The sequence below is a fragment of the Narcine bancroftii genome, chromosome 1 (genome assembly GCF_036971445.1).
Source record: "Narcine bancroftii isolate sNarBan1 chromosome 1, sNarBan1.hap1, whole genome shotgun sequence".
Lineage (NCBI taxonomy): Eukaryota > Metazoa > Chordata > Chondrichthyes > Torpediniformes > Narcinidae > Narcine > Narcine bancroftii.
In genome coordinates this window covers 493,823,665-493,839,498 of record NC_091469.1, presented here as the reverse complement: position 1 = coordinate 493,839,498, position 15,834 = coordinate 493,823,665, and the positions used below count along the sequence as shown (strand labels likewise).

The 15,834-nt window shown below is 38.9% G+C and overlaps 1 protein-coding gene across 1 annotated transcript in view; it reads right to left on the bottom strand.

The window, feature by feature from the left end:
- Positions 1-221: 221 nt before the first annotated feature.
- Positions 222-15,834, bottom strand: part of LOC138752014 (plectin-like) — a 168,924-nt gene continuing 153,311 nt past the window's right edge. Inside the window, 1 exon segment of the mRNA XM_069915172.1 lies at positions 222-724. The gene's annotated coding sequence lies outside the window, so the exon portion shown is untranslated.

The window sequence follows — 15,834 nt, the reverse complement described above, 5'->3', positions numbered from 1 at the left end:
CCCCACCAGTACTGTACCCCGGTGTTAGTGACAGTCCATCCCCACTGGTACTGTACCCTGTTGTCAGACCAGACCCCACCAGTACTGTACCCCAGGGTTATACAGTGACAGTCCCATCCCCACAGTACTGTACCCCGTTGTCAGACCGGATAGAGCAATCCCCAAGATGAGATTTGTCGTGTTCAGTGTCCTGTTGCAGAAAATCATTGATCAGGTTCGTATATATTAATTTCTCTTTTATTGACCCTCTACATTGGGCCAGTTTTAACAAGTTATCTTCTGTACAGTTGCTTATTTCATTTCTCGATTACAATGACTAGATTGTTAAACTTTCTGTTGTAATAGAAACAGGAGATTTTCAATGACGAGAAGTTTTCTGACTAGTTAGTGCAGCAGGCATCACAAAAAAGTCATCCAGAAAAGAGTGATTGGGAAGATGCTGTTTTGGAGAAGATGCCAACTGCTGGAAGGTTCTTCTGGCACATGGGTCCCTCTGAGATGAAAGGGATGGCTGCTCTCCAATGGTTATGTCATGGACATTGAATCCTCAGAGAATGTCAACCACATTCAGGAATAGTACAGTCCCTGCGACCTTTTGCTTGTCTTGGCCGAGTTCCAGAATGTTCTGGATGTGCAGCTCAATCTGAGCGCCGGTTCCTCTCTGTCTGACGATGATGCGTGCATCTTTTGCATCACCTCCCTCATTGTAAGATCTCCATGGGCCCTAAAAAGGGAAGCAGTCACAAAGACATCAAGTACAACCAGATCTCAGCAAAACACTGGAACACATGATGCAGGAGCGGCCTTGGGAGGGCGTGCAGAGGGTAGAAAGGTGAGTCTGGTAGGCAGGATAAAGGAACATCCCATGAGACTGGATTCAGGTTTTAAAGGACCTTCTTGGTGTAGAGCCACAGGGAGAGGGTGAGGTTTATCAAAATAATGTTTATGGTGAAGATCATGGAGCAAAATAATTGAAGAGAACAAGTTGTAACATCCTGGACCATGTTATGTTCAAAGTCCAGATATTCAGACAAATTATGGAAAGTTACAAAAGCCACAGTTTTGTTGTATTCGGGGGCATCAAATTTCTCAAAATTGACCAGAAGGTCCTTGGTGTACAGAGGCTCTGATGGGGCAGAATTTGCAACAGGAAGGTTTCTTCAAGCAGCTTGTTGACCATTCCACCAGGGAATGGGCCGTGCGAGACCTTGTACTGGGAAATAGGCCTGGCCAAACAATTGGAATTTCTGTGAGAGAGAATTTTGGAATAATAATCCAAATTCATTAAAGTTTCCCAATAGTCATTGAACGGAGACTGGTGGGACACAAGAACTAGCCTATGACATTTCTGTCTGCACCAACCATCATGTCCAGATCCAACTAAATCTCTGCCACTGCACCCAATGGATGTTCCCGCCTTCATGGTCCATCTAGAAGCCTCTTAAACACCACTGTTGCATCTGATTCTCACACCTACCACTCCCCATTTATCTGGCCACGTTCAAAAAGCAATGAGCCTCAATGCTGGATTCCTCTGAAAATCAATACTTTGAAGAGTCCTGCCATTAACTGAATACCTTCCCCTTGCAATTAATCTCTCAAAGTGCAAAGGCTGTTCTCATGACAAGGATTGAGTTTCTGAAATGGTGCAATGTGCTCTGTTCTGCAGAGAGACTTGGGAGAGCTTGTGTATGAATCCCCAAGGTTGGTTTGCAGGAGTAGTAGGCTATCAAGAAGGCAACCAGAACTGCACACAATATTCCAAACTTGTCCTCACCAATGTCTTAGATAACTTCAGCAGGACATCCCAGCTCCAATCCTCAATACTCTTATTTATAAAGGCCAAGATGCCAAAAGCTTTCGTTACAACCCTGTCCACCTGTGACACCACCTTCAGGGAACAATGTACCTGTATCCCCAGGTATCTTTCCTCCTCCGCACTCCTCAGTCCCCAACCTTTTACTGTGTGCATTCTTCTTTGATTTGCTCTTCCAAAATGCAAAACTTCATACTTGTCTTCATTAAACTCCATCATCCATTTACTGGCCCAATCTCCCAGTTGGTCCAGATCTCTCACCAAGCTTCGAATAGCTTCCTCACTGTCCACTACACCTCCAATCTTTGTCTCATCAGCAAACCTACTGATCCAATTGACCACATGATCATCCAGATCATTGATATAGACAACAAACAACAATGGTTCCAGCACTGATCCCTGAGGCACATCTCTAGTCACAGGTCTCCAGTCTGAGAAGCAACCATCCACTACCACTCTCTGTTTTCTCCCACACAGTTAATTTTGAATCCCTCTATGGATACCTTGTGTCTGAACCTTCTGAACTAACCTCCCATGTGGGACCTTGTCAAAGGCCTTACTAAAGTCCATGTAGACAACATACAAAGCCTTTCCTTCATCTACTTTCTTGGTAACTTCCTCAAAAAACTCTACAAGATTTGTTAAACACGACCTCATTTACCTACTACTGACATCAGGCTCACTAGCCTATAGTTAACCTGGCTTACTTTTAGAGCCTTTCTTAAACAGTGGGACATGAGCTACTCTCCAATCCTGTGGCACCTCTCCTGTGGCAAAGGACATTTTGAATATATCTGTCAGGACCCCTGCAATTTCAACACTTGACTCCCACAAGGTCCAAGGGAATATCATATCCAGCCCATGGGATTTGTCTCCCTTTATTTTCTGTAAGACAACAATCACCTTCTCCTCCTTAATCTCCTTATGTTTCATGACCCTTCTATTTGTTTCCCTTCCATCCGTATGCACTATGTCAATTTCCTGAGTAAATACTGAGGCCAAAAAACTGTTTACGATCTCCCCATTTTGTGAGGCTCCACACATTGTTGACCACTCTGATCCTCTAGGGCACACATGTCAAACTCTGGCCCGCGGGATATAATTATATTTGGCCCGCAAGATCATTTCAAAAATGTATTAGAGGTGGCCCGCTGGCCGCCGCACCAGTATAGCGCATGCACAGTAATACAACAAATCCCAGAATGCATTGGCATCAGCCTGCTAATCGCCCCCACCTCCTCTGTTTACGTTGCAGGGACTCACCGTGGACTCTATTTTGGGGCCTGGCCGGTGTCAGGGGAAGCCAAGGCCGCTTCCCAGCGCCCGGAACTGGAGGCCTCGGGCCTGACCTCGCCAGGACCGTTGCCCACTCCCCCTCCCTGCCGCAGGCCGATCCGCGACTCACGGTGACGGGACCACTGATCCGCCGAGATGCCGCCCTACTGCGAGAGCCGATGCCCCCGCACTGTCGTTGTCCAACCCGATCGCCCGCAAACCCCGCCCTCCCGCACACTGGCCTGAGTAAGGATTATGAACTTTAATCTCAGGATAAAACGATCTTCCAATAGTTTCATGTCACAGTAATAAATATATTCCTGGTTAAAAATGGTCCTGCACCTGGATACAAACTCATTAGGCATAAAACTTGAAAAGTGTGTAAATCAAAGGATATCTGTACCAATGGAAAAAGGGCATGGCAAATAACCCTGCTAGAGTTCATGCCCACAATCAGTCACCCATTTGATTGTTTCAGGAATCATGTTATTCTCCCACATTCTCAATAGCCCTCAGATTTTACTATTCGACAGCACACTAGCAACATTTGACAAATCCTCTAGAGAGAAATATTATTTATTGAATATTTTATTTCTCATTTGTTAATGCTTCTGCAAAGAGTTTATCCAAAACTATTATTAAACATTTATTTTAATAAGAAAAAGTTTAACATATGTTGAAAGAAGAGAAAACATGCAGATGTTGTTGAAAATTTTCAATAAATATTTAGTTCGGCCCTCGACTTAGTCCAAATTTTTAATTTTGGCCCTCCGTGAATTTGAGTTTGACACCCCTGCTCGAGGAGACCAATTTTGTCCCTTGTTATCCTCTTATTCTTAATATCCTTGTAGAAACCCTTCAGATTTACCTTCACATTATCTGGAAAAGCCCCCTCATGTCTTCTTTTAGCCTCTTGATTTCCCTCTTTAATTTTCTCTGACATTTCCTATACTCTCCAAGTACCTCGTTTGCTCCTTGTTGCTTATACCGGTTATACATCTCTCTTCTTAATCATATCACCTATATCCCATGAAAACCAGGGTTCCCCATGTCTGTTAATTTTGCCTTTAATCCTCACAGGAATATGCAAACTTTGCACCCTCAAAATCTTGCCCTTGAATACCTTCCACTTGCCGCATCTTCTTCCAATCAACTCTTCCATGATCCTTCCTCATTTCCACAAAATTGACCTTTCTCCAATTCAGAACCTCAACCCGAGGGCCAGACCTATCCTTATCCACAATTAACTTGAAACTAATGACGTTATGGTCACTGGACACAAAATGTTCCCCTACACATACTTCTGTCCTTTCTTGTTCTCTAATAGGCAATCCAATCTTGGATCCTCTCTTGTTGGTATCTCTACATATTGATTTAGAAAACTTCCCTTGGATGCTCTCTTGTTGGTATCTCTACATATTGATTTAGAAAACTTCCCTTGGATCCTCTCTTGTTGGTATCTCTACATATTGATTTAGAAAACTTCCCTTGGATCCTCTCTTGTTGGTATCTCTACATATTGATTTAGAAAACTTCCCTTGGATCCTCTCTTGTTGGTATCTCTACATATTGATTTAGAAAACTTCCCTGAACACATTTGACAAACTCCAATTGGGCAGTTTATAATACAACTCCATTAGTGCACTCATACCTTTCCCATTCCTTAGCATATGGCCTCTGTAGACAAGCCCTCTGGAGTGTGATATTTTCCCTGATTCCTCCCCCCTCATCCCTCCCCCTCTATCACATCTGAAACATCGGAACCCCGAAACATTGAGCTGCCAGACCTTCCTCTATCTCACTATCTGCTCTAACACTCTGGTTCCCCTCCTCCTGCCAATCTAGTTTAAACCCACCAGAGCAGCACTAACAAACCTACCCACAAGGGTATCAGTCTCCCCTCTTGTTCAGATGCCAACCATCCCCTTGGAACAGGCCCCACCTTCCCTGGAACAGAGCCCAATTATCCAGAAACCTGTAGCCCTTCCTCCTGCACACCATCTCTTTATCCATGCATTTAGCTGCAAGAGGTCAGGACTTTATTCCCTGCAGCTTAGAAGAATGAGGGGAGATTTGATGGAGGTATTTAAAATTATGAGGGGGTGGACAGAATAAATGTAGGTCGGCTTTTTTCCACTGAGGGTAGGTGAGATACAAACCAGAGGACATGGGTTAAGGGTAAAAGTTTAGTGGGAACATGAAGTAGAATTTCTTCACACAGAGAGTGGTGGCGGTGTGGATTGAGCTTCCAGCTGAAGTGGTGATTGTGGGCTCAATTTTAACATTTAAGAAAAATTTGGACAGGTACATGGATGGGAGAGGTATGGAGGGCAATAGACTGGGAGCAGGTCATTGGGACTTGGCATAAAAAATTGTTTGGCACAGACTAGAAGGGCCAAAGGGGCCTGTTTCTGTGCTGTAGTGTTCTATGGTTCTGTGTTATCTGGATTGAACTCCATCTGCCACTTCTCCACTCAACTCTTCATCCTGTCTGTACCCTGTTATGACATACAAAATCTTGTCCACTATTCACATCACTTCCAACCTTTGAATAATCTGCAAACATTAACCCACCTCTTCTTCATCCAAGTCATTGGTAATAATCACAGAGCAGGAGTCCCAATGCAGATCCCAGTGGACCAGCACTCGTTACTGACCTCCAGCCAGAATATGTTCCATCTACTACCAAACCCTGCTTTCTGAAAGCAAGCCCATTCTGAATCCAAACAGCCAAGGTCCCTGGATTCTGCAGCTCATGATTTTCTGAATGAGCCAACCATAGGGTTATTAAAATCTAGCCTTAAATCCATGCACCCTCAGTGTTCTCATTTCGATTGCAAAATCTTCAAATACATTGTTAAAGATGAAACCTCTTCAAATGATCTCATGGAACATGAAGGATTCTAGTGCAAACAATAAATATTTAAAGGCAGCTATTACATATTTCCAAGAAACACATATTCAAAAGACAAATGAATGTTTAAATGGAAGGGTCAAAGTTTTCACTCAACCTTTGAAGCCAAAATGAGGGGCGTCTCTATTTTAATACCAGCCGAATGTACCATTTATCCTGCATGACAGTAGAATGGATAAAATGGGGGGGCTATTATTCTTACTGGGACACTACAGAATACACCAGTGGTTTTCGCCAATATTTATGCTCCAAATGTGGATGACCCAACATTTTTTGAAAAGGTTTCTGTCTTTTACTGGACCTTTCCAAATGATTTTAGGTGGGGATTTTAATAGTTCTTTGAACACAATTTTAGGATGAAAAAAAACTAATCTCTCGAAATTGGTTTTAACAAACCACTCCTTCTTATTTAATATGGGAGTGTCTGAGGTAGGGAGATTTTTGAATCTTCCCTTGAGGGATTACTCTTTTTTTCTCAACCATTCAGAAAGCCGATACAAGCATTGATTATTTTTTTTATAGCCAACCAGCTAATTAACGGTTAAAGCTTGTGAATATCAAAGTAAAGTCACCTCAGATCATGCCCCAATCTCTTTAAATTTGAAATTCCCAAATACGTCAAGTGTTAAAATCAGTGGGGGCTTTAATACCCTATAATTTAATAATAAAGAGGTTTTGACTTTTTGAGAGCACCAAATTCAATTTTTCTTTGATGTCAACTCAACCCCAGATGTTTCAAATTTCATGGTTTGGGATACTATGAAAGCCTCCCTACATGGCCAAATCATTTCTTATACAGCCAATAAAACAAAAGGGGGAGGGAAGAAAGATTAGATTTGATTAATCCAATTAAGTAAATTGATTTAAACCTTCCCCAAAATAGAGACTTGGAACAATTCAGAAGAAGAACTGAACTAAAATCTAAATTTGACCTTCTTTCTACACACTCGATTGAACAACGGATTTTAAGAAATAAAGGCCAATTTTATGCTCACGGGGAAAAGTCCGGTAAACTATTGGCTAATAAGCAAATTAACAAGATAGGACACCTTGATGGTAACTACCACTACCGATCAATCCCAAATAAATAATATTTTTAAAGATTTCGAGACTAATTTATATTCCTCTGAATTTAATAGGAACATAGGGAGTAGGAACAGTCGTAGGCCAAAAATGGCCCATCGAGCCTGCTCCGCCATTCAATACGATCAGGGCTGATCTAATTTAGGACCTAACTCCACCTACCTGCCTTCTCCCCATATCCCCTAATTCCTCTATCATGTAAAAATTTATCTAACCGAATTTTAAATATGTTTAATGAGGCAGCCTCAACCACTTCCCTGGTTAGAGAATTCCAAACATTCATTACTCTCTTATCTCTGTCCTAAATCTACTCCCCCGAATCTTGAGACTGTGTCCTCTCGTTTTAGTTTCCCCGGCCAGCTCAAAAAACTTCCTACATCTATCCTATCCATACCCTTCATAATCCTATATGTTTCTATAAGATCTCCTCTCATTCTTCTGAACTCAAGCGAATACAATCCTAGACGATTTAATCTTTCATCTTAAGTCAACCCCTTCATCCCAGGGATCAACCTAGTAAACCTCCTCTGGACCGTCTCCAAAGCCAGTACATCCTTCCTCAAATATGGAGACCAGAACTGGACTCAGTACTCCAGGTGCGGTCTCACCAGTACCTTGTACAGTTGCAACATGACCTCCCTACTCCAGAATTCAATTCCTCCAGCGATGAAGGCCAACATTCCATTTGCCTTCTTAATAACCTGCTACACCTGCAACCTAACCTTTTGCGATTCATGCACAAGCCCTCCCAAGTCCCTCTGCACAACAGCATGCTGTAGTTTTTCACCCTTTAAATAATATTCAGCTCTTTTATTTTTCTTGCCAAAGAGGATAACCTCACACTTACTAACATTGTACTCCATCTTCCAGACCTTTGCCCACTCATCCAGCTTAACTATTTCCCTCTGCAGACTCTCCACATCCTCATTACAATTTGCTCTTCCACTCAATTTGGTGTCATCCGCAAACTTGGCTCCACCACATTTTGTCCCCTCTTCCAAGTCATCAATGTAAATGATGAACAGTTGTGGGCCTAACACCGACCCCTGCGGCACCCCACTAACTACTCTCTGCCATCCTGAAAAACTCCCATTTATCCCGACTCTCTGCCTCCTGTCAGACAACCAATTTTCAATCCAGGCCAATAGACTTCCCCGGACTCCACTTTCCTGTAACTTACTGAGAAGTCTCTTGTGCGGCACCTTATCAAATGCTTTCTGGAAATCCAAATAGACAACATCAACCTGTTCCCCTCTATGCACCGCACCCATTATATCCTCAAAGAATCCCAACAAGTTTGTCAAACAAGATCTTCCCTTTCTAAAACCATGCTGCGTCTGCCTGATTGAACCCTTACGTTCCAAAAAGTTTCACTATTTCATCTTTAATGACGGCTTCAAGCATTTTTCCAACTACAGACGTCAAGCTAATTGGTCGATAATTTCCAGTCTTCTGCCTACATCCCTTCTTTTTTTTAAAAATTTTTTTATTTTTCACATCATAAACCACACTGACCAAGATACATACATTTTCCTTTTCAAATATATACAGTGTCGTTTTCTCCCCCCTCCCTCTTCCCATCCCACCCTCCCTACCTCCCCTCCCATTCATTTAAAGTACAGAATCTAAGATACATTAAACCCGTCAAACAATGTTGTAACTCAATAAAAATAAACAAGAAATTCCACTGAGTCAATTCTTTTCATTTCCTTCTCCTTCCGTTATTTTAGGTGGTAGATGTCCCCGGTAGGTTTTCTCTATTGTGTTTCATGTATGGCTCCCATATTTGCTCAAATATTTCAATATTATTTCTTAAATTATATGTTATTTTTTCTAATGGAATACATTTATTCATTTCTATATACCATTGTTGTATTCTCAAGTTATCTTCTAATTTCGAGGTTGACATAATACATTTTTTTGCTACGGCTAGAGCTATCATAACAAATCTTTTTTGTGCACCATCCAAATCAAGTCCAAATTCTTTGTTTTTTATGTTACTTAGGAGGAAGATCTCTGGGTTTTTTGGTATATTGTTTTCTGTTATTTTATTTAATATCTGGTTTAGATCTTCCCAAAATCTTTCCACTTTCTCACATGTCCAGATTGCATGAATTGTTGTTCCCATTTCCTTTTTACAATGAAAACATCTGTCAGATACTGTTGGGTCCCATTTATTTAACTTTTGAGGTGTAATGTATAGCCTGTGTATCCAGTTATATTGTATCATACGTAACCTCGTGTTTAATGTATTTCCCATAGTTCCAGAGCATAACTTCTCCATGTTTCCTTCTTTATCTTTATGTTTAAATCTTGTTCCCATTTTTGTTTAGTTTTACCATTTGTTTCCTCATTCTCCTTTTCTTGCAGTTTAATATACATATTTGTTATAAATTTTTTGATTGTCATTATATCTGTAATCACATATTCAAAGTTACTTCCTAATTTGTCCTTAAAGTAGGATCTCAACTGGTAATATGCCAGCACTGTATCTTGAGTTATATTGTATTTATCCTTCATTTGTTCAAAGGATAGTAATTTATTTCCTGAAAAACAATTTTCTATTCTTTTGATCCCTTTTTTCTCCCATTCTCTAAAGGAAAGGTTATCTATTGTAAAAGGGAGTAACTTGTTTTGCGTCAATATTAGTTTTGGTAATTGGTCATTTGTTTTATTCCTTTCTACATGAATCTTCTTCCAAATATTGAGCAGATGAAGTAATACTGGAGAATTCCTACGTTGTACCAATTTTTCATCCCATTTAAATAATATATGTTCAGGTATCTTCTCCCCTATTTTATCTAGTTCTAATCTAGTCCAATCTGGATTTTCCCTTGTTTGATAAAAATCTGATAGGTATCTTAATTGTGCGGCTCTATAATAATTTTTAAAGTTTGGCAGTTGTAAGCCTCCTTGTTTATACCATTCTATTAATTTATCTAGTGCTATCCTCGGTTTCCCCCCTTTCCATAAAAAATTCCTTATTATTTTCTTTAACTCCTTGAAGAATTTCTCTGTCAAGTGTATTGGCAATGCCTGAAATAGGTATTGTATCCTTGGGAAAATGTTCATTTTAATACAGTTTATCCTTCCTATTAGTGTTAGTGGTAAATCTTTCCAATGCTCTAAGTCATCCTGTAATTTTTTCATTAGTGGATAATAATTGAGTTTATATAGATGGCCGAGATTTTTATTTATTTGTATACCTAGGTATCTTATTGCTTGCATTTGCCATCTGAATGGTGATTCTTTCTTAAATTTTGAGAAATCCACATTATTCATTGGCATTGCTTCACTTTTATTTGCGTTAATCTTGTAACCCGACACTTCTCCATATTCCTTCAATTTCTTATGTAATTCTTTTATTGATAATTCTGGTTCTGTTAAGTATACTATAACGTCATCTGCAAATAAACTGATTTTATATTCCTTGTCTTTTATTTTTATTCCTTTTATATTATTTTCTGTTCTTATCAATTCTGCTAGTGGTTCTATAGCTAACACGAACAATAAGGGGGTGATAGTGGGCATCCCTGCCTTGTTGATCTGCTTAAGTTAAATTGCTTTGATATATATCCATTTACTGTCACTTTTGCCAATGGCCTCTTATATAATGCTTTAATCCAATTAATATACTTCTCTGGTAAACTGATTTTTTGTAATACTTTGAATAAATAATTCCATTCTACTCTGTCAAAGGCCTTCTCTGCATCTAAAGCAACTGCTACTGTTGGCGCTTTACTCCCTTCTACTGCATGAATTAAGTTAATAAATTTACAAATATTGTCTGTTGTTTGTCTTTTTTTAATAAATCCAGTTTGGTCTAGATTTACTATTTTAGGTACATAGTCGGCTAATCTGTTTGCTAATAGTTTAGCTATTATCTTATAATCTGTGTTAAGTAAAGATATTGGTCTATATGACGCTGGTGCAAGTGGATCCTTCCCTGTCTTTGGTATTACTGTAATTATTGCTGTTTTGCATGAATCTGGTAAGCTTTGTGTTTTATCAATCTGGTTAATTACTTCCAGGAGGGGAGGAATTAATAAATCCTTAAATGTTTTATAGAATTCTATTGGGAATCCATCCTCTCCTGGTGTTTTATTATTTGGTAATTTTTTTATTATCTCTTGTATTTCTACTATTTCAAATGGTTCTGTTAATTTATTTTGTTCCTCTATTTGTAATTTTGGTAGTTCAATTTTAGTTAAAAATTCATCTATTTTGCCTTCTTACCCTTCGTTTTCAGTTTGGTATAATTGTTCGTAGAATTCTCTGAAGTTTTCCTTGATCTCCTTGTGATTTGTTTGTCTTTCCTTGATGCCAATACCATTTTCTTAGCTTGTTCTGTCTTAAGCTGCCATGCTAGAATTTTGTGCGTTTTTTCCCCCAGTTCATAATATTTCTGTTTTGTCTTCATTATGTTCTTCTCCACCTTATATATTTGTAGTGTTTCATATTTTATTTTTTTATCCGCCAATTCTCTTCTTTTAGTTGTATCTTCCTTCATTGCTAATTCTTTTTCCCTTTCCAACTGCTCTGTTTCCTGATTATAGTCCTTCTTCATCTTGGTTACATAACGTATTATTTGCCCTCTAATGAACGCTTTCATTGCATCCCATAGTATAAACTTATCTTTCACTGATTCCGTGTTTATTTCAAAATACATTTTAATTTGTCTTTCAATTAATTCTCTAAAATCCTGCATTTTGAGTAACATGGGGTTTAATCTCCATCTATACATTCTTGGAGGGATGTCCTCTAACTTTATTGTCAATATTAAGGGTGAATGGTCCGATAATATTCTAGCTTTATATTCTGTTTTTCTTACTCTATCTTGCATACGAGCTGATAACAAAAATAGGTCTATTCTTGAGTATGTTTTATGTCTAGCTGAGTAATATGAATATTCCTTTTCCTTTGGGTGTTATTTCCTCCATATATCCAAAAGTTGAATTTCTTCCATCGATTTAATTATAAATTTGGTTGCTTTGTTCTTTCTGTTAATTTTTTTCCCAGTTTTGTCCATATTTGAATCCAAATTCAGGTTGAAATCCCCTCCTATTAATATGTTCCCTTGCGTATCTGCTAACTTCAAAAAAATATCTTGCATAAACTTTTGATCTTCTTCGTTAGGTGAATATACATTGAGTAAATTCCAAAACTCCGAATATATCTGACATTTTATCATTACATATCTCCCTGCTGGATCTATTATTTCCTCTTCTATTTTAATTGGCACATTTTTACTAATTAATATAGCTACTCCTCTTGCTTTTGAATTATACGACGCTGCTGTTACGTGTCCTACCCAATCTCTCTTTAATTTCTTGTGCTCCAATTCAGTTAAATGTGTTTCTTCCACAAATGCTATATCATTTTTTTCTTTTTTCAGTAAATTTAGCAGTTTCTTCCTTTTAATTTGGTTATGTATTCCATTAATATTTAAAGTCATATAGTTCAGCGTAGCCATTTTATACTTTGTTTATCTTTCCTTTCCGTTTCCTCATCATCACCTTTCCTTCTTATCCATTTCTGCTTTCTTGTTTTGAACACTTTATAAGACAACATTTCTAAAACATCAAACATTTCCCTTATTCTCCTATCTAAAATTTCTTTAACTCCACTATCCCCTCCCCTTCCTGAGTTACCCTTTATCCCTTGTCGGGCAACCACATCTCCCCTCTCCATTTGGATTTGCAAATTCACTCACAAGCGTCAACTGATTTTGCAGTGACCGTAACTCCTCCCCACCCAGCCCTCCCCGGAAAAGATTTCAATTTTCATATATAACAAAGGTCACTCTTTTAATTCCCTCCTTACTTCCTCTGTTCCCTTTCATTCCCTTATTAATTCTTATCTATACTCTATATAATATAATTTTCCTCTAAATACGGATACACTCATGTACACACATATATACATACACATCTATATATATATATATATATATATATATATATACACACGTCAAAGTACTCGAGATGGCAGAGGTCGATAGCATCGAGTCCACGCTGCTGAAGATCCAGCTGCGCTGGGTGGGTCACGTCTCCAGAATGGAGGACCATCGCCTTCCCAAGATCGAGTTATATGGCGAGCTCTCCATTGGCCACCGTGACAGAGGTGCACCAAAGAAAAGGTACAAGGCCTGCCTAAAGAAATCTCTTGGTGCCTGCCACATTGACCACCGCCAGTGAGCTGATATCGCCTCAAACCGTGCACCTTGGCGCCTCACAGTTCGGCGGGCAGCAACCTCCTTTGAAGAAGACTGCAGAGCCCACCTCACTGACAAAAGACAAAGGAGGAAAAACCCAACACCCAACCCCAACCAACCAATTTTCCCCTGCAACCGCTGCAACCGTGTCTGCCTGTCCCGCATCGGACTTGTCAGCCACAAATGAGCCTGCAGCTGACGTGGACATTTACCCCTTCCATAAATCTTCATCCGCGAAGCCAAGCCAAAGAAAAGAACATGTCTTCATCTCTCTGCCTGTTTTGTAGTTGTTCTGCAAATTTTCGTGCTTCCTCCGGATCCGAGAATAGTCTGTTTTGCTGCCCTGGAATAACTATTTTAAGTACCGCTGGGTTCTTTAACATAAATTTATATCCTTTCTTCTATAGGATCGTTTTTGCTGTATTAAACTCCTTTCTCTTCTTCAGGAGTTCAAAACTTATGTCTGGATAGAAAAAAATTTTTGACCTCTGTATTCCAGTGGTTTTTTGTCTTCTCTTATTTTCTTCATTGCTTTCTCCAATATATTTTCTCTTGTTGTATATCTTAAGAATTTTACTAAAATGGATCTTGGTTTTTGCTGCGGCTGTGGTTTCGGGGCTAATGTTCTATGTGCCCTTTCTATTTCCATTTCTTCCTGCAATTCTGGTCTTCCTAGGACCCTGGGGATCCAATCTTTTATAAATTCTCTCATATTCTTGCCTTCTTCATCTTCCTTAAGGCCCACTCTCTTTATATTATTTCTTCTATTATAGTTTTCCATTATATCTATCTTCTGAGCTAACAGCTCTTGTGCCTCTTTAACTTTTTTATTAGATTTTTCTAATTTCTCTTTTAAGTCCTCTACTTCCATTTCTACGATTGTTTCTCGTTCTTTCACATTGTCCACTCTTTTTCCTATATCTGACATGACCATTTCTATTTTATTCATTTTTTCTTCTGCACTTTTAATTCTTCTTTTTATTTCATTAAATTCTTGTAATTGCCATTCTTTTACTGATTCCATATATTCTTTAAAAAAATATATCCATTGTCTTGCCTTTCCCTTCTTCTTCCATTTCTCTATGTTCTTCTTCTTCCTCTGGGTTGGTCATCTGTTGTTTCCTTGTTTTCTTTTTACTCTCTTCTTTCTTGTTCTACTGACCTCAGGGAGCGGGCTTCTCTCTCCGCGGCGGGCCTCCTCGGACAGGTAAGGCCTTCACCTTCTTCTTCCGACGTTCTTTCTTCTTCACTTCTTCCCGTTGCTTTCGACTTTTCTTTCTTCGCTGCCATTTTCTTCCCACCTTTACTTTTACTTTGTTTTAATTTTTATTCTGGTACCTTTGTGTTTTGTGTATTTTTTTTAAACTTTTCCGGAGAGAGCTGGAGTTCCCTGAACGGCCACTACTCCATCACGTGACTCCTCCTACGCCTACATCCCTTCTTAAAAAGTGGCATGACATTGCTGTCTTCCAGTCTGCTGGGACCTGCCCAGAATCCAAGGAATTTTGGTCTATGACCACCAATGCATCAACTATAACTTCTGCCATTTCCTTCAGAACCCTTGGATGCATATCAAGACCAGGTGATTTGTCTGGCTTTAGTCCCATTAGTTTCTCCATCACTACTTCCTTTGTAACAACTATTTTATCAAGGCCCTCTCCAACATTCGCATCCTTAACTCCGCACTTGGGCATGCTAGATGTGTTTTCCACCGTGCATGATTTAATATCAAGCATGATTTTATTAATGAATTAAATATACCAATAATTTCTCAGGAAAATAAAGAATGTCTAGAAACTCCAATTTCACAAGAAGAATTGCATAAAGCAGTATTTTCATTACAATCAAGTAAAGTTCCAGGGCCAGATGGTTATCTAGTTGAGTTTTACAAAACTTTTTCTAAACAATTACTACCACATTTCAACTTGGTATTAAGCAACTCTTTCCAAGAAGGAAAATTACCTCCATCTTTTAATGAAGCAGCTATTTTGGTGATCTTAACAAATGGGCAAAGACTCAGAGGATTGTGCACCTTACAAACTGATCTCCTTGCTAAATGTGGATGTTAAGATTTTATCTAAAGTTTTAGTGTATCAATTGGAGAATGTCTTACCAGGTATAATAAACTCCGATCAAACAGATTTCATTAAAAATAGACATTCTTATCATAATATCCATAGATTACTGAACATCATGCGACACCTTCTACTCATAACAATGAATGTATTTTATCCTTGGATGCTAAAAAAGCATTGAATTGAGTAGAATGGGAATATTTATTTTCTACCCTAGTAAAATTTAATTTTGGCCCAGCTTTTATATATTGGATAAAACTTTTATGTACATCTCCAATGGCCTCAATTCATATCAATTCCCAGCAATACAAGCTCTTTAAACTACATTGAGGCACAAGACAAGACTGTCCTCTGAGCCCTTTGCTTTTTGACTTAGTATTGGAATCTCTTGTTATTGCCCTGTGGGCAAATCCTGATTTTACTAGTTTGTTTTCAGGAACTACTGAACATAGGTTAT